General features: G+C 36.8%; 1 long non-coding RNA gene across 2 annotated transcripts in view; it reads right to left on the bottom strand.

Moving 5' to 3' along the window:
- The window catches only part of LOC123615867 (uncharacterized), an 82,192-nt gene extending 58,109 nt beyond the window's left edge, over positions 1-24,083 (bottom strand). For both annotated transcript variants that reach the window (XR_012503153.1, XR_006723667.2), the window contains exons 1-3: positions 23,911-24,083; positions 23,469-23,560; positions 16,317-16,417 (exon numbers count right to left, since the gene is read on the bottom strand). This is a non-coding gene — a long non-coding RNA (uncharacterized LOC123615867). The remainder of the gene's footprint in view (positions 1-16,316; positions 16,418-23,468; positions 23,561-23,910) is intronic.
- Positions 24,084-25,651: the final 1,568 nt, after the last annotated feature.

Raw genomic sequence — 25,651 nt, 5'->3', positions numbered from 1 at the left:
ATAACCACCATCCTGCATCATTAAATTAATCAGCCCTGGCCTTTCTCTATAGTTTTATCACCTCTGTCCATGTCCCTAACCTTCTCTTCTTCACCCTTTATGTTTTATGTATTCTGCGGTCACTCACTTCTTTCACTCCTGGTGTATTTTTGAGATTTCCCATGTTGACGCATGTAATTGAAGTTAAGTCAGTTTCATCACTGTGTTTCTTCCATGATACAAATATAATTTAAGTTACTCAGGTTATCAGAGATAAGCATTTGGCTTATTTCCAGGTTTTTAGTTAACAAACCCTGCTACTGTGAAGATTCTTTCCACCCCTCCTGGTGTCCATGTGCAAGGGTCCTTCTAAGGAATATATGTAGGAGCTGAATTGCTAGATGCAAGAGTGCAAGTTTCTAGGCAATGACAAACTTTTCTAAGATAATCCTATCAGTTCCTATTTTCACCAACAAAAGGTGAACATCTCTGTTGTTTCGTATCTGTGTAAACACCTGATATTATTTGGCTTTTAATTTTGCCAACTTGGTAGATATGAAATGATTTTACTTTGCATTTATATGACTATTGAGGTAGGGCATCTTCATACTTATAGAGGCCAGAATAGACAGCCCAGGAAACAGACCTACACGTAGGAGGAAACATGACTTATGATGGAATAAGCAATGCAGTGATGTGACCGACAAGGGATTAATTTCCAAAATATGCAAGCAACTCACTATCAAATATCAAAGAAACAAATAACCCAATCAAAAATGGGCAGAAGATCTAAGTAGACATTTCTCAAAGAACACATCCAGATAGCCAACAGACTCGTGAAAAATGCTCAACATCGCTAATTATTTGAGAAATGAAAATCAAAACAACAATGAGGTATCACCTCACACCAGTCAGAATGGCCTTCATTAAAAAGTCTACAAATAATAAATGCTGGAGAGGGTGTGGAGAAAAGGGAACCTTCCTACACTGCTGGTAGGAATGTGAATTGGTGCAGCCACTATGGAGGACAGTATGGAGCTTTCTTAAAAAAACTAAAAATAGAGTTATTGTATGATCCAGCAATCCCACTCCTGGGCATAGATCCAGAGGGAACTCTAATTCAAAATGATACATGTTCATAGCAACAGTTTTCACAATAGCTAAGACATGGAAGCAACCTACATGTCCACCAAAAGATGATTGGATAAAGAAGCTGTGGAATATATACACAATGGAATACTACTCAGCCCTAAAAAGAAAAGAAATCATGTCATTGGCAGCAACATGGACGGACCTAGAGATTATTATACTAAGTGAAGTAAGTCAGTCAGAGAAAGATCATATGCTATCACTTATATGTGGAATCTAAAAAAATGACACAAATGAACATATTTACAAAACAGAAAGAGACTCACAGACATAGAAAACAAATGTCTGGTTATAAGGGGGAGGAAAAAACTTGGAGTTTGGGATTAGCAGATACAAACTACTAGGTACAGAATAGATAAACAACAAGGTCCTACTGTACAGCACAGTGAACTATATTCAATATCTTGTATTAACCAAAAATGTAATAAGAATATGAAAAAGGACATATATATATATAAAAACTGAATCACTATGCTGTACACAAGAAACTAATACAACATTTTAAATGTTATATTCACTTTCAGAAAAGAAATGGGGAAAAAAAAGAATGGACATTGCAAATTAGTGAGGCAAAGAAAGGCTGCAACAATTGATTCTCTTTGTGGGATAAACAAACAAACAAACAAATAAAAGTGGATTTCTACCTCACATGCACAAAATCTCAGTTTCAAGTGGATTAAAGAGATAAATATAAGGAAAAACATAAAACTTTTAAAGATAATTTAGGAGAGTACCTTTTTTTATTATAGCCAAAGGATTTCTTTAACAAGACACCAAGCATCCATACTATCAGAAAAATCTTGATAAATTCAACTACATTAAAAATCAAGTACATCCTTGACTCACCATTCTACACCGGCCACTGCATCATAAATCCACTTTCCACATATGTGTAAGTTTGTTTCTAGCCTCTCTCCTCAGTTCTGTTTGTCTACTTGTCTTTCCTGCACCAACATCAAACAGTTTTAATTGCAATAGATTTATCGTGGTTCTGATAAGGAAGGTCCCACAGCTTTTTCTTCTTTAAGAGTGGTGATTCACTGCCCTTTGTCTTTCATTTAAATGTTAAAATCAACTTGTCATATTTCCACAAAAAGAACCCTATTGGAACTTTTATTGGAATTGCTTTGAATCTGAAGATCAGTTTGGAGAAAGATGAAATCTTTATCATATGGAATTTCCATCCAAGAACACAATATATTTATCCATTTATTTCAGCCTTCTCTTATGCCTCTTAACAATAGTTTACAGTTTTTACCTTAAAAATCCTAAGTCCTTTAAATTTGTTATCACTTTTATAAAGATATGTATTTTTTTGAATTATATTTTGTAGCTGACTGGGATGTTGTAGAGAAATTCAAGTAAATTTCTATATTGATTTTATTTTAAGCAACTTTTCTAAACTCTTATTCATTCTAAGACTAGAATCTTATGGATTTTATTTATTTATTTAATGAATATTAAATGTCTTCTCTGTTCCAGGAACCATTCAAGACCCCAGGGGAATAAGTAATGAATAATTAAAAAAAACAGCTGAAATGAAGTTTATACTCTCCTAGGGACAGAAAGACAATAAACAAATAAAATGTACAGCTGTTAGATGGCAAGAAATGCTTTGGAGAAAGTGAAGAAAGGGAGGTGGGGAATGATAAACGAAAATGGAAGGGAAAAGGGTGTAATTTTTAAATTGGATAGTCAGAGAAGGCCCCCCTGAGGGACATTTTTGCAAGGATCTGAAGGAGTCACACAGAGAATCTTAGGCAGGGGGAACCGCAAGTGCAAAGGCCCTGGGGTCTGAGTGTGACTGGTTTATTTGAGGGACACCAAGAGGGCAGTGAAGCTGAACAGAACACAAAGTGATGAGGTCAGAGGCAAGACCCAGGACCAGACAGTGCAGGGCCTCATAGACTGTCGGACTCACTTCACCCTTTATAATTTGGGTATTTGCTAATATCTTTTTCTTATCATTCTGCTTAGTCTGAGATAACCAGTGGAATGTTAAAGAACAGTGATAGAAAAAGAAACAGAAAAAGCACACCCTTGCTTTATTCTAGATCTAAAAGGGAATGTTTTCAGTATGTCACCACTAATTATGGTATTGCCTGCAGGCTATTCTGGAGACCCTTTATTTGTATAAGAAAATTTTCTTCCCATTCCTGGCTTACTAAGAAATTTTTTTTCATGACTGGGTATTGAACTGTGGGTTTTTTTGCATATGATAATATGATTGTCTACTAAAATGTAAATTAATTTTCTAATATTAAACCAACTTGGATGAACCCCACTTGCCAGTGATGCTTAAGAAATGCACACATATACTCACCCACACACACTGCTAGATTTAAGTGGTTTGGGATCATGCATTTAAATGCACGATTGAGATTGATCTGTAATACATATGTATGACTGTTAGCATGACTGACACCATCTTGGGCTCATACATTTCCTCCTGTTTTTCTACTGACCCTACCCAGGACTGTACTCTGCGGTAAATCGCTTCTCTGTCGTCAAGGGCTTTGTAGTTAATACATGTTGTTTAATAATCATTAGGACCAGGTGGCCTCTGTGCTCTATTAGTCCTCACACAGTGATGAAGACCTTCAGTAATGTATTACCAGTGCCCATGAGGCTAGTTGCTCACTCATAAATCTTAACCAAGAAGTGCATTCCTATCTCCAAGCACGTAGCCCAATACCCTAGGTTAACTATAAAATTGTTCCAATGGCCCCTCGGCGATGCAGAGTGCAGCTGTAAATGCTTCCAGATCCTTGCCCGCCCCATCCCAGCCTGTGAATGTTACCCTATAATAAACTGATCCATTGATGACATGGAGTTGCTTGCCTCGGTTTTCAGTCTCAAGATGCCTTCTTAGTTTGGTGAGCACTTTTCTTTCCCTTGGTCCTCCAACAACATGTTTCCTGTACTGTTTGGAGATTTTGTGTAAAGGATGTGATAATCTCACTGACTGGGGAATGTTCCTTTCTCCTCATCCTCTACCAGTGTTTTTGTTAGACATCTAGTGGACTTCTTGAATGGTTGGTAGAACTTGCCAATGGAACTACTTGAGATTGGAATTTTTCTTCATGAAAAAGTTTATGGAAGACTTGTAAATATTATTTCCATTTTTAAATTATACTGTTTAGATCTTTCCTTGTCAGGTTGTAAGAATTATGCTGATGTTATAAGAAGATTTTGGAAGTTTTCCACCTCTTTCATATTCCAAAACAATTTCCATGTCTTTGGGGGATATCTGTTTCCTAAATTTCCAGACTAAGTAACATTTTGTGTATGAAAAGGGGTATGAGTAGGGTTTAATTTTTTGGACAATCTTCTCTATCTTATGTAACTGATTTTAGATTTTCTATTTTTATGGGGTCCATTTTTAGTAGTTTCTATTTTACTTATTTACCCATTTAATTCAGTTTTTAGAATGTGTTTTCATAACATTAAGCCTAATATATCTAATGATGTTTGTTTCTTTTGTGTATGTGGTTATACCACCATTTTTATTTCTTACTTTATGCATTTTTTAATTTAGCTTTTGAACATGTTAACTGATAGCCTATCTTACTTTTGTAAGTCACCAGAGCTTTGACTTGTTAATTTTTTAATTTTTTCAAGTATTTTATTAATTTCTCATTTATTTACTAATTTCTTTCTGTTGTTTTAAGTTTATTTTATTCTTTTTTTTTTAATTTTTTGAATTGGCTCTATCATTCATTTGCTCATTTTCATTTATTCTTGTTTGTCAAAATAATTTTTTAGGACTATGAACTTTTCCTTAACCACTTTAGAATTATCTCATTATCCCGTATCTTCAGATGTGTATAGTTCTGATGTGGGTTTGATTTCCTTTTTTATCTGAGTTTTATATTAACTTTCAGACCATAGGGATTATTGTATTAGTATTTTTCTTTGTTGTTTGTATTTTTTGTTGTTTTGTTTTATTGCAATCTAATTGAAGAATGTTCTCTGTGCTCTCTCCATCTTTGGGAATCAATTATGATTTTCTTTGTAGCAAAATTAATGGTCAAGTTCTGCAATGGTTTCATAGCTAGGCTTTTAGTATCTTTTTTTTTGTTTGTTTTTGATGAGTTGATTGGTCATGAGCTGCAGGAGACTGTTGCATTTCCATCTATTTTTCCTTGTAGTTCTGGTGGTTTTCAACTTACACTTTATGTGATGCTATGTTAATTGGCACATACATATTCTTCATTGTGGATCACAATGTTTGTCACCATAAAATTCCCTCTATTGACTCATTTAATTCATTTGCTCTGAATTCAGATTTGACTAATATAAATGTGACAATCCTTGCTTTCTTTCTGTCTGTGTTTGCTGGGGTTGCCTTCGTTCTTCCTTTTATTGTCAGCCTTTCTGAATGCTGTGTCACTCTTTTCTTAAAGCGATGGACTTGCTTAATATACGTAACAGATATTAGAGATGAAATAAACCACAAGTATGTTTTAGCTATTAAAAGAGCAGGCTGAATTCTTGAGAAAATGTTCTAGTTCCAATTTCCTCCTTGTAAGGAATAAAGTAAAATGGCTCAGAGCCACCAAAAGATACTTCCAATGCCCAAGAGGGACAGAGAAGCAAGAGGTTACATGGTTTTCCCACAAAGAGATATGGAGGAAACTCACTTCATGATTGTGTATTTTTTTTTTTTTTGAGAAAAATTAATTATCCTATTTCTTTAAATTACTGCAGAGTAGAAAATGAATTGTCAAGACCAATTTTAACTAGTGGGATTATACCAGCACTCTGAGTTAAGTTAGTCTGCTTATGGTCTCTCCTTGCTTAAAAATATTTTGAAGATGACAAACCAAACTCTTAGAGAATCTGTTGAAATTATGTTATTTAACTTCTATTCTCTACCTGTTTCCATCCTTGAGCCAGTATTTTTCTTTAAAAAAAAATCATCATCACCATCATCATAATTATATTCTATGAAGGCCCTTCATTTATTCATTTAAAAATATATATTGAGCTGTGAGCTATCAGATGCTGTATACAAACTCATGATCTCATTGAACCTGCACACATTTGTGGGACGTTAGCAAACCAACTTATGAGTGAGGCTACTGAGGCTCAGAGATCTGAAAAATGTTACAGACCATGAGTTCATGCAGTTTATAAACATTAGAGCCATGACTTGAACACAAGTCCATCCAGCTCCAAATCCTTTCCTTTTTTAACACACCTGATGTCCTCCCTGTACACACAGAAATACATAAAAAATATCAACACTCTACACTGTAATTTGAGATTTTATAAACTTCTGTTGATATAAAAAAGACCTATATGAATAAAATGGTACTAAATGGTACTTAGAGAGACCATGAGTATCCATTTTTCTGACATCACATCAGTACTACCCTTAATAGTACCCTAAACATTGCATGAACTCTGACCCATCAGATCTTACAAAATAAGTAAATTAACTTACATATTACTAAATAATTAAACTATGTAATAGACTATTGATGATTTTGTTGCCTAAAAAAAGCATGTTTCACTATATGCTGCTCAATGGTATAAAATGTGTATTGATGGCTCTTTTCCAACAGGACTAGGGCGTGTCATTGTCTACATTTCCTATGACCTACTTCAGATGGTACTTACATATTGCAGACTATGTAATATTGGTCATGGTTCACAGCTGGAGACCACTGATACGATTAGCTTGGGCTACCATAACAAAACAGCACAGACTGAGTGGCTTAGAACAACAGAAATACACTTTCTCACAGCTGGGGAGGCTGAAGTCCAAGATCAGGGTGCCAGCATGGTTGGGTTCTGGTGAGAGTTCTCCTCTCGGCTTGCAGATGACCATCTTCTCACTATGTTCTCACATGACAGAGACACAGAGAGAGAGAGAAAAAGAAGGGGGCTCTGGTGTCTCATTTTACAAGGGTGCTAATCACATTATGAGGGTCCCACCCTCCAAAACTTGTCTAAACTTAATTATCTCTTGAAGGTCCCATCTCCAAATACCATCACATTGAGCAGTTAGAATTTCAACATATGGGTGAAGGGGGACACAACTAGGTCCATAGCTACTGATTAACAAGAATTAGCACTCTTTTCCTTCCTTTGTCTGGTGCAATTCCTCAAAACTGGGTAATAGTCCTCCTTTTTTAAGGTCATCATATTTGACATCCATATTTGCTGTGTACTTTGTTATTAAACAGTCTCTTGCTTCCCTGTAGCTTTTATCTTTCTATTACCTATTATCTTTTTTTCTGTAAATAGCAACCTGATTCTCCCTTGGAAAATCAATTTCTTCATTCACAGAGAATGTGGTGTGGATTGGCCTGACCTTACTTTGGCTCCAGAGTTTGATACTTGACCCAGGTATAAACCAGTCAGTATATTCTATCCCTTTCCTCATACTGATTATATTAGAGTTTGGCATGGACTAAATTCAGGTCAATGAATTCATGCCCATTTGTGCAGAGGGGATGTCCGTGAGAGATGAACAATTAATTTCTTATATTCCTTAAGTCTGCCTGAATTGGGTGACTGCAAACTGAAACTGAAGGGCTCCAATTAAAACTGTCCACCACTTAGCTATACATTCCCCAAGGTCAAGAATGCCATCATTGTTCCCTTCCTTAAATCAATTCTTAACATAGAAAGTACACAGCAAAACTTACATGGCTGATTTTTAAAAGCACACTTTTTCCATTAAATTCCAGCTTTTTTTTTTTTTAAAGAAGCAAGAAAATGCCACATAAGCAGAGCTATGCTTTACCAAAAATATAAACAATTTCCCTTTGGGCCCTCAAAATTTGTGAGAAAGGGCAAAATGTTCACTCAAAAAAGCTAATACCATGAATTTGTTCACAAAAGCATCTGTACAAGTTTGTCTTGGTGTCAGGACACAATCTGTCCAACCTGCTACTACATCTGCAACTAAAACTGCATTGATTTCAGCAAAAAGTCATTTATCTGCCAAAGGGATACCTTGGATCTCAAATGAGTCTCTTCTAAACAGTATATAATTGAATCATCACTTTATAAACAATCCATTTTGCCAATCTCTATTTTTAAATCAGAGAGCTTAATTCACTTACAAGTAAAGCTATTATGGATAAGAAGGAACTTACTTCTGTGATTTTCCCATTTTTTTTTCTATATACCTTATATTTTTTTGCCCCTCATATCCTACATTACTGTCTTCTTTTGTGTTAAGTGATTCTTTTTGGTACTGAAACATTTTTAATTCCCTTTTCATTTCCTTTTGTGAATATTTTATAGCTATTTTCTTTGTGGTTACCATGGGGACTACATTTAACATCCTAAAGATACAACACTTTATTTGAATTTCCACTACCTTAAGTTCAGTAACACACAAAAAGTCTGCTCCTTTTAGTTCCATCCCTAACTCTTCAGTTGTTGATGTCACAAAACTACATCTTTATATACTGTGTCTAAAACCATAAACTAATTGTTTCTTAATGAATCAGCCTGTTAAATTATGTAAGAAACAAAATGTGAAGTTACAAAACAAAGTTACAATAATATTAGCTTTTATAATTGCCCAAGTATTTACCTTTACTGCACTCTTTATTTCTTTATACAAACCCAAGTTAGTCTAGTATCCTTTCATTTCACCATGTAGGACTCCTTTGAGCATTTCTGGCACCAGGTCTGGTGGTAACAAACTCCTTCAGCTTATGCTTATCCAGGAAGGTGTTGATTTCTCCCTCACTTTTGAAGCACAGTTTTGCCCAGATACATGATTCTTGCTGGAGAGTTGTTTTTTTCTTTTAGCCCTATAAATATATCAGCTCATTGCTTTTTGGCCTCCAGAGTTTCTGAGGAGAAATCTGCCCATTGTCTTACTGAGGATTTCTTTTATGTGAAGAATCATTTCTCTCTTGTTGCTTTTAAGAATCTCTATTTGGCTTTGGCTTTGACAGTTTGATTATCATTTGTTTTTCTGTGGGTCTCTGAGCTCATCTTAGTTGGAGTTTGTTGAGATTCTCAGATGCTCATATTCATGTATTTTATGAAATTTAAGAAATTTTCAGCCATTATTTCTTCAAATATTCTCTCTGCCTCTTTCCTTTCTAGGACTCCCAAGATGCATATGTTGGTTATGGGTCCACTTGCTGGTGTCCCATAGGTTCTGTTCACTTTTCTTTGATCATTTTTCTTTCTGTTCTTCAGACTTGATAATTTCCATTGTTTTGTCTTCAAGTTCTCTGATTCTTCAGCCAGTTCAAATCTGCCTATGAATTTCTTTAATGAATTTTTAAATTTTCAGTTATTGTATTCCAGCTCCAGAATTTCTTTTTGGATTCTTCTTAGGTTTTTATCCCTTTATTGATATTTCCATTTTATTCATACATTGTTTTTCTTTACTTTCTCCATGCCTTCCTAGTCTGTGCCTTTACCTGTGCATGGATAGTGACTTTCTTATTTTCTCTATATGTACAAGTGTTTTTGAAAGTCTTCAACATCTGTCTGGACTCCAATAGGGTGAAAAGAGAAAAATGAAAGGTGGGAAGGGAATGTGTTGGCCCCTTCAATCCCCTGAAAGTCATTTCAGCCTGAGGGAAAGGGGCTTGCAACAATGGGGGGAGATGCAACAATGGCCGCCCACCTTTGTGACCACACCTCTAAGATCAGAAACAGCAATCAGTGATCAGAGCACAGGTCTTTGATATTTGGAGGATGGGGTCTTATTTTCCACTCTGGCTTCCCAAAATGACATGCAAGCTGTTCCAGGAGCACATGTACAGCTGCCTGCCACAGCTTGGCTGTTGGAAAATGGGTAACTGCTGCCAAGCTAAGCCTTCAATAGACTCTAGAGTTCCCAGATGGTTACATCAGACATACTCTGCCAGTGCTGTTGTTGTCTGGGTGGGGACAAAGTTTCCTGATGCCTCCTACTCCATCATCTTCCCAGAATCTTACCCCCAGAGGGTATCTTTTAATGCAAGATAATAGACAGATATAATTAGGACTAACAGTGGACATAGAATGTAAAATTTAAACATAAGTTTATCTTATTTTAAACATTCATTCCGAAGCATGCACAAACTCCCAGTCAGCAGTCTTCGCCAGTGAGTCAGAAGTGGTCATGGGTCCGTTCAACTTAGACACAATTGAGTCGCTTTGTTTAGTAGATTTTTTTTTTTAAATAATTGGAGGTCAGCAGTAAACTGAGTTATATAACTTTACTGTTAAACATTAGGGTAATCCAATAGAAGCTGCAGCCGTGGAGATTTTAATAAAATAAACATTCACTGCAGTTGTGGCCTCTTCAGTACTGTGGTTTATCAAGTAAGCCTGGCATGTGTACTTATGCCAATATTCAGCATGCAGGCTCTAACCTGGGGGAAGGCATGTCTTGCTCAATGTCCTAAGGGACCGCTTTCTATGGAAAAACAGTTGAAAACCTTACAGATGGAGCTCCCTTCTCTGTACAAGAAATGAGAGTAAGGGCAGGAGGCTAACACATGAATCTATGTAATCAGAGACCAGCCCAGGTGCTGATCTTAGCCCCCTGTCCTACAGTCAAGGACAGTACAGAGACATTGCCTTCTCTTCTGAATGCTCCCAGAATGTGTTCTCACATCTGATCACACAGCTTTTTGTACAATTGGCCCTCATTAGAAAGACAGCCTCCCACAGGCCACTAAGTTATTTTGTGGCTCTTAATTAGTAGAAATCAAGAATACCTAAGTTTGAGGTACTAGTACAGGGATTCTCAATTTATGATCCAACTGGGTTCCCAGTACTTAAAAGAAATAGTCGGTTGTTGAAATTGCTTTTCCTATAGGTACAAAGTGATACATGCAGGTGAGATTACGGACAGCCTAAAAGGGCTTATTAACCAATATGTTACTCTCCCAACTGTAGAATTCAACGCAGTCCCCTAACACTATTTCCTTGAGAAAATATGACAAGATGGCCAAATGTCAGATAATGCAGGACCAGCTTCCAATGCACAAGGCTCCCTGAGACCCACCTTCTATGACCTGGTGTAGGAAGCTGGGGGCGGTTGGGAGCTTTGGGGAAGGTGAGAATTAGGGTGAAAGAAGAGTAGGGGCTGGTATTTGGATAGAGAAAAAGAACTAAAGGGGCTTGGGGACCCAAGTCGTATGACAATCCCAGGTAACTACTTAATTCTCAGGCCTATTCCCTAATTTTCCCTTTTCTTTTACTCCACAATTTTCACTTCTTGGGACTTGGCAGAAAGCCTTACTGTTACCCACAACACAGACACTGTGAGACCAGAAGGAAGAAAGGAAGTCCTTCAGGCAAGAGCTAAGTGGACATCTTTGTGCCACTCACATTTTCAAAAAGAGACAAAAATTGGTACAAACAAACTTTAGAAAAATGGCCAAAGCTGAACTTACACTTTATTATGACTTAGTCTTTCCATTCTTAGGTATATACCCAACCGAAACACATCTATGTATTCATCAAAAGAATGTAGTGGAATGCTCACGAAAGCACTGTTATAAATAAAGATTAGAAACTTCCCGAATGCTCCTACAGAGTAGAATGGATATACAAACTGTGCTCTGGTCATATGATGGAATACTCTGTGGCAGAAAGAATAAACAACACTCAACATAATGGATGAATCCCACAAAAATAATGTTGAGTGAAAGAAACCAAGCACAAAGGATTATATACTGTGTGAGCCCATTTACATTAAATGCCAAAGCAATGAAAACTGATGGATATGATTAGAGGCGGGGAGTTGTGATAACTGGAAAGGGGTCCAAGGGATGTCCTGTTAATGTTGTTTCTTGTTCTGGATACTGATTACATGAGTGGCTCAGTTTGGAAATATTCCTCTCACTGTATCCTTATTAAATGCGCACTTTTCTCTGTATATTTCAATCAAAGTATGTGTGTCTTGTCTTGTTTTGTTTTTACAGCGTACAAACCACAAGCATTGTTTTACACATCTGGTTGGTCTAACTCATTTCCAGGGAAACCAGACTCCTCTTGCCTCTGAGTGACTAATCATTTGTCCCTTGATCACTTAAGTTGGCCTGATTTTCAACCTGATCATTCAGTTAAACACCCAGAATCAGTAGCTTTGACACTTGCCTCCTGTACAATTCCCAGAGCAGCTCTTTCCTTCCCAAACATGGTGTCATCTTCACCATACCTCCCCCACCGTGTGGATTTCTTGCCGCTGGGGAGGTAGGAACACCTGTCACCTCGAGAACAGGTTAACCCACAAAGGAACATGCTTCCTGCATCCCCCACCCTCTGCTCTGAACGTACACACTGAGCGCCAACACCTGCCTGCCCAACCTCTCCATGTGGGTCTGCTGTGTCTACCCCAGGACGGGTCCACCCCTACCTGTTGTGCTGCTGCCCCAGGCCCTTACAGATGAGACCAGAGCCTCAAAACCTCTCCCTGTCCTCCCTGTCTCCGTGGCCGACACAATAAAGCAAAAATAATGACAAATTCTGTATCCAATCACATGTTGCCCCACAGCTCAGCATTCAGCATTTATAAATGTGCTGATCTATTATCAGATACTAATCTGGTTCTTTTCCACATAAAGAGAAATATCACAATAAATTCAATGAGCTCCCATGAGAACTGCCCACATCCAAAAGCTTTTTGTTTCTGTGTAGACTGCACAATGCCCTGTTTGACAAACTAGCTGTGCTAAGCAGTGGCTGAGCAACCGAACTGAGACTCAGGGAAGCCTGGATTTGGCTTATGATGAATATGAAATAGGATATAACTTAATTCCTAGAGAGTTCTGAGCCTTTCCCCAACTCAAGAGGTAATATTTTCCAGGGGAAAAAAAAAAAACAAAGCGCCTTGTACATTATATACCACTCCTTTGCTGCCTGTCATGTATGTGAAGAACCAGGACTATATCCTGGCTGAAAAAAAGGGGTGCTCAGGATTTTGAAATAATTACAAATGAACAAGGGCAGTCACTTTATGCAAATAGAGGTGGGTCTATAAATGTCTTCATCGCGCATCTAGTTCCGGAAGTTCCTTTTAGCACTTAGATCTTGCCCAGAAACTGGTTTAGAAGCTGGGTAGTGGAAGCCCAGAGTTAGAAGATAGGAGATCAATAATGTTTTACTTAAATGTAGACTTCACTTTATTTTTACTATCCTTCTTTAAAGGTTGAATCACATGAGGAATTTTCCTTCAACACAGTTCATATAAATATACTCACATAAAGAGAGCAAGGGATTCATTTTAAAAATGGGAGCTTTGTTTAGACATCAGTTAGTGCTGACACAGCGAGGCACCCATTAGTGAAGCAGCTACAGACAATCAGATCCACGCCCAAACCCGCCAGCTCCAATGCTTCTCCTCCCATCCTTCTATTCCTTCACTGAGGACTTCTTAGTCTGCCCTCCTCTTGATTTAAATAACCTTTGCTTAAAGCCAGCAAAGCAAATGCTTTAGTTTTCTACAGAAAGAGGACACACCATGTGTTCCTTGGGGGACGGAGCAGAGGGTAGCTGGAGAGGGACCCCAGGTGAAGGGGAGGATGCTGATGACACATTTTGCTACCTGTGCACTTTTTCCCCTGAGGATTAGCTGACAGGACCTACCTGGTCCTCAACCTCTTCACCCCTCAATGAAGTGCTTTTTAAAGATAATTAATTAATTAATTAATATTGATGTATAGTTGATTTCCAATGTTGTATTAGTTTCAAGTGTACAGCAAAGTGATTCAGTTATATATATATATATTTATATATATGTTCAGTTATATTTTTTATATATATATATATATATATTTCAGATTCCTTTCCATAATAGGTTATTACAAGGTATTGAATATAGTTCCCTGTGCTATACAAGAGGTCCGTGTTGTTTATTTTTATATATAGTAGTGTGTACCTGTTAATCCCAAACTCCTAATTTATCCCTCCCCAATCCCTTTCCTCTTTGGTAACCATTTGTTTTCTACGTCTGTGAGTCTATTTCTGTTCTGTAAATAAGTTCATTTGTGTCATTTTTTTTTTAGATTCCACATGTAAGTGATATCTTACTGGTTTTTCTCTGTCTGACTGACTTCCCTGGATGGTCTCTAGGTCCATCCATGTTGCTGCAAATGGCATTATTTCATTTTTTCTTATGGCTGACAGAAGTGCTTTTAATCAATGGATCCCAGTAGGTTCAGCCTGGCCTTGATCTTGAACAATTCTGATCTTGGAGAAGCAAGATTTCAGCACCTCTAGTCCAATTCCACAAAGTCCTGTGTGATCTGCCTGCATGCGGGCCCTCCCCTCGCCTCTCTGATCTCATCTCCTACTACTTACCCACCTGATGGCTCCCACAAGCCACACAAGCCTCCCTGCTTTCCTCTCCAGCCTCAGGGCCTTTGCACCTGCTGTTCCCTCTGCTTCCTTCCTCTGGGCTGCTCCTCCTCCAGGGTATTTGTGACTTGTTTTCATCTGTCTTCTCCTCTTTGTCTTTCTCCAGTTGTCACCGTAGTGATGTCTTCCCTGACCACCCCATCTAAGATCACAACCTCTTCCAAAGTTTACTGTTCCCCTTCTTGCTTCATTTTTCTTTAAATTATCATGTTTATAAATATATATCATGTTTATATATATATCATGTTTATATATTTTCCTTACCTTTTTGCCCTCTATTTCTTATTTTCCTGCTACATGAGAATAGGAATCTTTGTCTTTTTTTGTTTGTTCTTGGCACTTAGTAGTGTGCCTGTCATTCAATAACCAGTTGTTGAATGAATGCACGATTTAGTTAAACAGGCCTGATAAACTGGCTTTTGCCTTATTGGTTAGGCCTGCATTTTGCTTTGGCAACTTTCCTTCAATATCAGCACCTTTAGGTCTAGTCCTGTTCCCTTGAGATTTGGATCCTGACCCTGAACTCCTACCTAGGTTTGTCTTCCATTGTCTCCAAACAGAATTTTCCCTAATTCCAACATCCTGATCTTCTGAGCATCTCTATTCCTAAACATTCCCATCATTGCAGTGTACTTGCACATAGGATCCTTGATCCCCTGATTCTCATTTAGTCAGAAAATCATTTTTCACTGTCTTGTATATGGACTGAGAATTTTGTAGTATCATAGGGACAAGAAGACGAAGAGGACAGACTCCTCAGATATCTGGGTGTTCTTACTGCCTTAACATCCTCTTCTGTCTCTCAGCTTGGATGTTTAGTTCTTCCTCAACAAGTCTCTTCATCTTTATAGATGAGGATCTAGTTCAAGATTTGCAAATATTAACTACCATATATAAAAACAGATAAAATCCAAATTTCTTCTTTATAGCACAGGGAACTATATTCAGTATCTTGTAATAACCTTTAATGAAAAAGAATATGAAAATAAATATTTGCATATGTATGACTGGGACATTACACTGTATATCAGAAATTGAAACATTGTAACTGACTTTAAAATTAAAAAAATAAAGATGAGGGTCTATTTTCAGGCCCAAAGTCTTTGCGTGTGCCCCACCCCACTGTTAACTAATAAACCATGCCTCAGAGATTCTGAAGCTCGAGGCCAGCCTTGTATATCGTATCCTGCAAAAAGATACAAGAACACCCAAGCATTGATTTTCTAGTTACTGACATTTTTCCTTGGATTTTTTTTCAGAAATATTGACCACTTCGGAAAAAAAAAAAAAAAGCAAATTAAAAATATTTTACTTAGCAAACCACTCTTTCCTTTTTCTTCTCCTTAAAGGACTTTCTTCATTTAGCAACTTAGGCAATATCAAGCTTATTCAAGCAGCCAAGGGCTTAGTTCTTACAGATCTGAAACTCCCCTCTCTGGCTTAGACATGGGAAAATGTGGCCCTTCTTAGGCTCCCCTGTTTTGTTTGTGCAAGTTACTGTCCTGATGGTTTTGATATTCATCAGATATTTTAATTACTGAAAGTCATTACTTTCTACAAAGAGCTCCACTCAGAAAAGCATCATGAGATACACTCTGCCTCGTGAGAAATCAGCAGCTGCTCTGAAAAACAAAGCCTAATCCAATGTTAAGGTCATGTAACAGCCCATCTGATAGCTGGCGAAACCCATTCTTTATCTGGTTATTGCTAACTCCATTAGTGTCTCCAGTTCACAAGCCCTCTACAGCCAAGCACATTAATTGAATGCAAAAGTCAGCAACTTCTCTTTGCTTAATTTTCCTAGCAAGAATGTTGAAAGGGGAAAATACCTTGTGCTTCAACATTACCTGTAAGCTATCCAAGCGCATCTATCGGTCCAATGGTTAATTTTTCAATCATAGTTTTCATTCATGCTCCAGTATCACCATTCCAAGTTCAGTTCACAGACCTAGAAGAAATGTATCCAAGACTTTTTCATCTCTCCTCTCACAATCTGCCCACTACACATGAGCACAATTTTTTTTAACAACCACATTATAACCAGACTTTCAGATTCTCTTCACATTATTCCCTGCGTCTTTTCCATGGCTCCTCATTTGTGCTCCCACAGCTCTTTTTTTTTTTTTTTTTTTTAATAAAGATACTGGGGATTGAACCCAGGACCTCATGCTTGCTAGGCATGCGCTCTACCACTGAGTTATACCCTCCCCCACTCATCGCTCTTCATAGACTGTGAAGTCTTTAGTGTTGAGGCATCATCTTATTCGGGACCTAACTCAGTGCTTGATGCATCGCAGGTGCTCCATGGAATCACTCACTCTCTAAATATTTATTGAGTCCTTGCCTGAGAGTGGGCACTATTCTAAGTGTTGACAATGCAGTGATGGAAAAAGTAGACATAATATCCACTTTCACAGGGATTTATAGCTTAGGGAGAATTAAAATGACAACCATTCTAAGGCTAGGGAACTGTATTGAATATACGCATTATGAAAAAGAATATGAAACCAAATGTATGTATGTATAGGTATGACTGAAATATTATGCTGTACACCAGAAACTGACACATTGTAAACTGACTATACTTCCATTAAAAAAAATAAAGAAACAAGGATTTCTTTAGCTTCATTGTATTTCCTGTGCCTTGTATGATCTTTACTAACCCCACAGAGTAACTTATTTTATATGAAGTTGTTAATTTCCTAAACTATTAATTAATGCATAATTATACAGTAATAAGTTAAATATCAAGAAAGAAAATTATCATAGTGGTCTGATGCCTAAAGCTTATCTTCCTTTTTTTTTTTTTAAGCAAAGGAGGAGGACTGAAGCAGGGATAGAGAAATATAGTCAATGTGCAAGTATTAAGGTGCATGTGTGGGTGGGTAAGTGTGTTTCTCTGAGGCACTTGGAGGGATGCAAGAGAAAGAGCAAAGAGGAATAAATCAGAGGCCAAGAGACACAATGTTAAAAAAGACAGGGTGCTGAGTAGTGGTTTAGGTCGCAATCTGCTGTTACATTTTTGGACGGTTTTCCTGACAGTTCCAGAAATCACAGGTTTTGTGTCCAATATCCTGCAACATTACTGAGTTTTCTAGCAGCTGGCTGGATTCTTCCAGGAACTGTTTAGGTCTGCAATTGCTTTGTTGAGCAAGCTGAACAAAAGGCAGTCACTCAGTTCTACTGAAAATGAGGACAGCATCAATGGATGTAGAAAAAGAGAGGAATGAGACAATTCTTGGTGGTACTTCGGATTCATTGCAGTTGACTGTAAAAATGTCTGTGGGATTGTCCCTTAGGAACGAGGTACATTATAAACTGCTTGGCATTGTTAATCTTCATAGCATATGTTCTTTAATTCAAAGGAGCAATTTACTTTTACCATTTATCTCATCTAAAAACATCCCAGTGTCATTATTAAAATCACACTGTTATAAAGGTTGGGATAAAGCATGTGGGCAGATGGCAGTTTATAAATGCCAAACTATAATCAGGCTTAGAGGCGTACGAACCAAGCAACCTGCTGACATTTGCAGGCACGGTGGGGAGGCTTGAGCCCCAGTTCCTCAGAAAAGCTTTCTCTTGCACAAATTGGAAGTCTCTCAGAATACAGCCAGCTCCTCTGCTCCTGGTGACTGTTAATGAGAACTCTGAATTAAGAAGCAGCCAGAACCTCTTTGCTCTCCTTTCATGAACCCTACAGTCCTTCCCCTTTGGTCAGATCTCCTCCCAGCATTGGTAGCAATTCCTGACCGACGTCCCAGTTTAGACTCCTCCAAGAAATCCAAACACTAGGTCCTCTGTCATCCTTCCAAGTCTGTTTCATCCCACAGTTGAGATTTCTTTGCTGTAGACACAATTTCTTTGACCACAAGGGATCAGAAAATGCAAGTGTGGTATGGAGAGGGATAACCATAGATATAAAAATAGGAATATTTCAAAATGAAATAAATAGGAGACCAAAGAAGTGATGTCAAATGAGAAAAAAATGAGTGTTATGACTGTTTGAGTCCTTAAGGGGTGACAAGTTCTGTACTAAACATTTTACATCTATGGTCGCATTTGATCCTCAAACCCACTACCTATGAGGTAGGTTTTATTATTATTTCCACTGTGCAACTATGAAAAGACATCCAGAGAAGTCAAACAACTTCAGGATTTATACTTAGTAAGTGAAGGACTGGGGACATGAATCCAGCTCTAAATGAAACCAAAGATTTGACTTTTAACATTTTTGAGTATTACTCTCATTAATTCTAGAATCAGTGATATTTCAATAATTATAAAAATAGAGGCAAGAATGTCTTAGGTGCTCGTATGGTACTTATTAACCCCAGAATGGTGCCCTAATAAGAAAGATTGTTATTTTCAAAAGCTTTATTGAAAAGGGACCACTGACTTCAGTCTACTCCACATTTCCACTTTGAAGACTTCGGCGGGTCCGTAGCAGAGGGGCCACACCACATGCCTGCTGCGCTCTGCACCTCTCTCCTGGGCTCACCTGAATCTGGAGGAGACAAGCCTGCCCAAAGGAACTCAGTGTCTCCAGCTAAGTAACTCTTTTAAAGATGCGTCGTCTAGAAAGTGGTGTCATTACACACCTCTGTGTCAAGATCCATCAGGAGGCTGTGTTAGAAGGGATTTATCACTAAAATAGAGTTCAGATCCCCAAATGAGAAATATCTAAATAAATGAGAACAAAACAATTTAAAATCGACCATTCACTGAATATGTATTATGTGACAAAAGTGCTAAGAACTTTATACACAGCTGATTCTGTTCTCATTAAATCGCTAAGATCTGTTTTATCGTCCCCGTTTGACAGATAAGAAAATTGGGTCTCGAAGAGGTTAAACAATTTGCCCCAGATTCTTATAGTCACAGAGGTCAGAGCCTAGACTGAAACCCAGACCTATGTAGCTAAAAAGTCTGACTCTTAACCTTGATCCTACACCACCTCTCACTCACAAGCCTGCTCCGACAGACTTTTGTGAGCGGTAGGAAAGGAGATTCGATAGAGAACCACCAGCTGGACACATCATGAATATGCATGTGGGGATATGTAGAACATGTGAGAATTGTTTATTGTATGTGTCAAAGCAATACACAAAAATAAAGGACTAAAATCTGTTCTCCAGGCAAAACAGAGGACCAGGAAATAACTTAGCATTGGCTGCGTCATCTAACTCCTGGATAACTTTGGAAAGTAATTCATCTGTTTCTTTAATTTACAATTAGGGAGAATATTTGACATCAACTGTCCTCATAGAAATGTCTTAAGAAAAGCTAAGCTTTACAAAAAAAAAAAAACCTGCTCTTTATTTTATTGATTTTTCTATTTTTTTTTTCGGTCTTTATTTTATTTATTTCCTCCCTGATCTTTATTTCCTTCCTTCTGCTGACTTTGGGCTTTTTTCCTGTATTTCTAATTCCTTCAGCTGGTAAACTTATTTGAGATTGTTGTTTTTCTGAGGTAAGCCTGTATTGCTATAAACTTCTCTCTTAAAACTGCTTTTGCTGCAACTCATAAATTTTGGAAGGTTATGTTTCTGTTTTTATTTGTCTTGAGGTATTTTCTGATTTCCAGTTTGATTTCTTCATTGACTTACTGGCTCTATAGTAGCCAGATGCTTAGTTTCCACGTGTTTTTGCTTTTCCTGCTTTTCTTCCTATAATTTATTTCTAGTTTCACATCATCAGGAAAAAAATGCTTGATATAATTTTTTTCCTCTTAAATTTGTTGAGACTTTGTGGCACAGCATGTTATCCATCCTGGAGAACTTCTATGTGCCTTTGAAATGAATGTGTCTTCTGCTGTTTTCTGGTGCAATGTCTTGTAGTTATCTTTAAGTCCAATTGATCTAATGTGTCATTTAAGACCACTGTTTCTTTATTGATTTTGATCTTGATCTCCTCTCAGGAATTACTGAGTTTTATTTGCTAATATTTTATTTTGGATTTTGAAGTTTCTTAATAAATGAGATTGTTCTATAGATTTCCTTGTTTGTGACCTTTGTCATTCCTTTGGTATAAATGTTTTACTTGCTTAATGAAATTCACTTAGGGGCTTTCTTTTTTTTTTTTTTTTCTGTAATCTGAAACAATTTAAATAACACTGGAATTATATTGTCTCTTAAGATTTTATAGAATTCCCCTGGGAAAACATCTGAAGAAATGATAGCAATCTTTGGACTACTTTGTTCTGTTTCTTCTTTGGAAATCTATCTGCCCAGTTTTTAAAAATGTTTTGGTTGAGTTTTAGTAAGTTCTATTTTTCAAGATATATTCTTATGTTATCCAGATTTCCAAAGGTATTTGTATAGAGTTAAACAAACAAAGAAGAAAAAAAAACCCTCATGATTCTTTTTATTTTCTCTTTTTCTGTGAATGTACCTTAACATTTATGGTTTGAAAATTTTATAAGCTCATTTCTATGAACTGAAACATAAAATTATTTCTATTTTTATATTGACTTTTTGCAAGAAAAATTTCCAGTAAAATATTAAGCTCCTGGGCTTTATTTAATTCTTGCCACAACACTCTGCATGATAGATTTATTCAGATAGAAATTCTATCCTCTTATGAATATTAAAGTCTACTTTAACTGGATTTAAATGAAATTCTTTCCTGGAAGGACATGTTATTGATTATGTACTGAGTATTTTAACTGTTCAAATAAGGTCATAAGCTCTTTACAATCCCTCCAGAGAGTGCATACTTTAACAGTATGAAAATTGCCCTTCTGTGTCAAAGAATTAGTTCAATTAATACCAGTCTTCAATTAAATAAGAAATTTTACTTTGAGAACCAGCTAGTGGTCATTTTTGGTTGTTTATCCCATATTATTTGCTTTTTGCTTAGTATTTGTTTTTTCAAATGAATCCAGCAAGCTGCCAGCCTGTTCCTCATGTTAATCTTTTCAAGCATTTGAGATGTTGCCAGAGCATTTCCTGCCATTACAAAATCATTCTGTAACCAGGAAGGAAGGAAGAAGGGAAGGAGGAAAAAGAAAGAGGGGTGGGGAGAGAGAGAGAAGAATGAAAAAACCAACTACAGCTCCTACAAAATCCCTTCTGTTCATATTTTTTGTTACTGTTTCTTTCCTTATTTTTCCATCCCAGTAATATTTGTTAAGAATGTGATAATACATTTTAAAGACTATTATATCTTTTTCTTTTTAATATTTTGTTTCTTTTGTTTTGTTTTCTATTTTCTTTTTTAATTGAAGTATAGTCAGTTTATAATGTGTCAATTTCTGGTGTACAGCATAGTGTTTCAGTCATATGTATGCATACATACATTTGTTTTCATATTCTTTTTCATTATAGATTACTACAAGATATTGAATATAGTTCCTTGTGCTATACAGAAGAAATATTATATCTTATATCACCTTATAATAATAATAACTTTTCATAAAGTCTTCAATTTTAATTTAGGAATCTTAAAAGCAAAAAATGATAGATGTCTACAGCAGCAAAAGTGACAGAGGTGCCCTTTGAAATAACCAGGAATACCAATATCTTTCGTGCACTGGCCTGAGTCACGTCAGCTGTTTCCTGAACACACTGATCAGGGATACAAAGCAATGACAGGAATTGTTATTGACTTTCTCAGTGAACTTTTCAAGCTGAAGGTCATTTTGTGGAAGATGCAGAAATCATGAAAGGTCAGCAATTATTTTAGCTTCATGGTTAGATTATCTGTGATCTTGTTTAAGTTGATCATGGCGATTGTTTTCTTTATTATCCAATCAAAGCAAGAAAGAAAATGCCCCATAACCAATAGAAGCAGATGAACTATTTTCCAAACCCTCTTTTGGAGGAACAGATTGAAAAGAAACTAATGGAGAAATAAATGAGACTAAATACAACCTGTAATTTGTAGCTAATAGATGCCCTGGCTTCAGCCCTGATGGCGAAACTAGTGAGTTTCCTCATTAGATTTAACCCCCAAATTTTATATCTTGCCCACCAAACCATGAAGAGTTGAGAGTGTAGGAAATAAATAATGAAAAAAAAAAAAAGATTTGTTTTTAGAGTTTTTTTCTTTTTTGCTTTTAAATATCAGTAGTTAGATAACCATACTTAAATATTGACCACTCTTTGGCATGCATAAAAGGAAAATATTATATTTAAATATCCATTTCACCCTCTGAACTATGTCTTTTTTATGGATAATCCTTTCCCTTCATTTTTAGGAGTTTGGGGATTTGCTCCAAAATTTACATTAATATAGGTTTTAAATTAATAAATAATTCACAGTATTTTTAATCATTTGTATCTCTTTGTGAGAATCTGATAAAAATCTTTTGTTTACAGATGACCATTATTCAATAATGGCAAAAATAGAAGTTATTTTCCCAAGAGGTTTATGATTAATTTCATGAGTGTTTGCAGCCTCCTTCCTTTTGTCTCAGTAACCTCATCCATAAAATAGAAACATTTGGATGAATAAATTTTGGAGATAATTCTGTTTCTAAAATATCTTTCATACATTGAAATAGTTTAAATAGACTATTTTTTTCTTCTTTAACTTGGTAGCCTACTTTAATTGAAGCAAGCTTTCCTTTCAACATTTATGATATTTCACTACCAACTTTTTCTGTAGTTATATTCCCACATTCTATTTTATTTTTAATTGAGATGTAATTGACATATAACTTTATATTAGTTGCAAGTGTACAGCATAATGATTTGATAGATGTGTATACTGCAAAATGATCACCACAGTAAGTTTAGCTGTGATCCATCACCACATATAGTTACAATTTTTTTCCTTGTGATAAGAATTTTTAAGCGTGACTCTCTTAGCAACTTTCAAATGTACAATACCTATTATTATCCATAGTCCCTCATTTTAAATGATATTATATACTCTGATCTCTTTGGCCACAGAGGATAATTCCTTTTGATAATCCATAAATTGGCCAAACCATTGATAAATTTTGATTACCCAAAGTGTCTCTCTCTTTATCCACTGAGGCCAAGTTTACTCACTCAGTTCTGACATTTATCAGAGAAGAGACATCTGTGCTTCAGACAGTCCGGAGAGCATTGGAAGTGATAACAAAGATGTGGAAATGGCTGCCCTGTAAACAGACAACAGCATTTAGGAATCAGTCTGGAAAGATGATTTACTGAATAGTTAAATTTGATCATTTATTATAAGTTAAAAAATCTAAAGTTGACATTCACAGGAAGATGACACAAGAGGTGAGCACAACGATTCAGTAATAATAGTGTGATACCGAGAGGAAACCTCATTGCACTGGGTTAACTGCATGGAGCGCACCCCTATCTAGTTCCCTTTTCCACAGCCAAAGCCCTCAAGGATCAAGCCAGTTACATTAGAAGCAGGTCCAAGAAGAAAGTCAAAAAAAGAAAGTGTAGGGAAACTGAAAAGAAGAAATACATTACCCAACTGAGATGAACACTTTACCTGCAAAATGTGGCAAAACACTGTAGTCTGTCCCCCTATATTTGCTCTCCCTCTATTTCATAGTAATTGAAATAAATTACCAACAGGGAAACCTTTTTTTTTCCCCTGGGCAAATGGTTTTGGAAGTTGAAACTAGGTTTCAAAGCCTTCCTTGCTGTTTGGCGTAGTCATGTGACTACATTCTGAGATGAGATGTGAATGGAAGTTTTCTCTGGCAGCTTCTCTACTCCTCCCTGTGAACAAGTTCAGGCACACCAGCTGCCCCTTGTCTCCTCCTCCTTTCTACTGCCTGGAACACAGATGTGATGGCTGTATCATGAGGATATGGGTACACACAAGGCAGGGAGCCTGGTGAGCTGGGAAAGGATGGATCACCGTGGATTAGTGCCGCCACATCAACCCCACATCGTGCACTTCTGGGCTTTACGTGAAAGAAATAAAATTTTACCTTGTTTAAGCCATTGGTATTCCGGGACTCTGTAACATGGTGAAACCCAATTCTAACAAATTTGGATGGCAAGCCAAAATATAATAGAATTTTGTAAAAGGTTTTGTGTAGGACAGATCCAAAAATGGGCTCTGACAGTGATGGGAAAGTTCTAATATGTTCCTGTTTGCAGGGCTGAAAGCCAGATCTCAGTTGTCATCCTGCAAAACCATCCCTGTGGTCTTAATTGAGGACATAATATTGTTCTGGATGATCATAGATCTGACTTATACATTAATTCCTATCAACTTCTGGGTACTTTATGCAAAACATCCTAATAATTAAGACTAAAGCCCCAGAACTATGAAAATATCTGTAAGTAATTATAATCAAGCCTTCCCCGCACTTAACTCAGAAAAATGTCTCTTTTCCAGTTGATCCTATTTATGAATACAACACCTGTGAAAGTCTGCTTCTGGAAAAGGACGGGGCTAAAAATTTGACTAACGTGTTTCTATTGATTAAACCATTTTAACTCAGCATCACGCTGACCGAATGTTATCAGTAGAAGTTCTGCTGTAGTCTCAGGGGTAAATATGCAGAAGGTAATGGAATTTTCCACCACTTCTGTGTCAGTTTGGATCTGTCCAGCTCTTACTGCTGTCATTGTTTGTCATTTCCTAAATATATCAGAGATCTCCATCTTTTATATTGATTTCCTCTGTTCACCTGAGGAATTTTGACAAAAACAAAAACAGTCTATATAAACACTTAAAGGTGCTCTTCCTCGAGCCCCCTATTTTTATCTCTCAGGTTGACAGAAAAAGGAAGCTTCCTTGAATATATCAGGATATCCTTTCCTCTCCTAGTTTCTTGTTCTTGCATGTGGAAGGCAGCTTCCTAGCTTAGTGCTTGTTGCGTGTATACATCCCACTTCGTTCACTGACATCCTTTTAAGCAACACCAACTCGCATCTTGCTTTGCAGTCACTAACTACAGTATTTCTTTTCACTTTTTTCTCACACACTAATGACATTGTCCATTTCTAGTTTCAGTAATTTACTTGCCCTACTTGGCACTAATTTGTTATTTTGCTTCACTATGTCCTGTTGCTAGTGGGAAAGTAAAATGGGGCAGCCACTGGGGCAAACAATTTGGCAGTTTCTCAGGAAGTTGAAGATAAAGCACCATATGACCCAACAATTCGACTCCAGGGTATTACCCAAGAGAAATGAAAATATATGTCCACACAAACCCGTAGAAACAAGTGAAATTTCCATCAACTGACGAATGGATAAACAAATGTGGTATATT

This window comes from Camelus bactrianus, chromosome 29 (assembly GCF_048773025.1).
Source record: "Camelus bactrianus isolate YW-2024 breed Bactrian camel chromosome 29, ASM4877302v1, whole genome shotgun sequence".
Lineage (NCBI taxonomy): Eukaryota > Metazoa > Chordata > Mammalia > Artiodactyla > Camelidae > Camelus > Camelus bactrianus.
The sequence above is the reverse complement of the archived record's forward strand: the minus strand, read 5'-3'. Positions and strand labels throughout refer to the sequence as shown.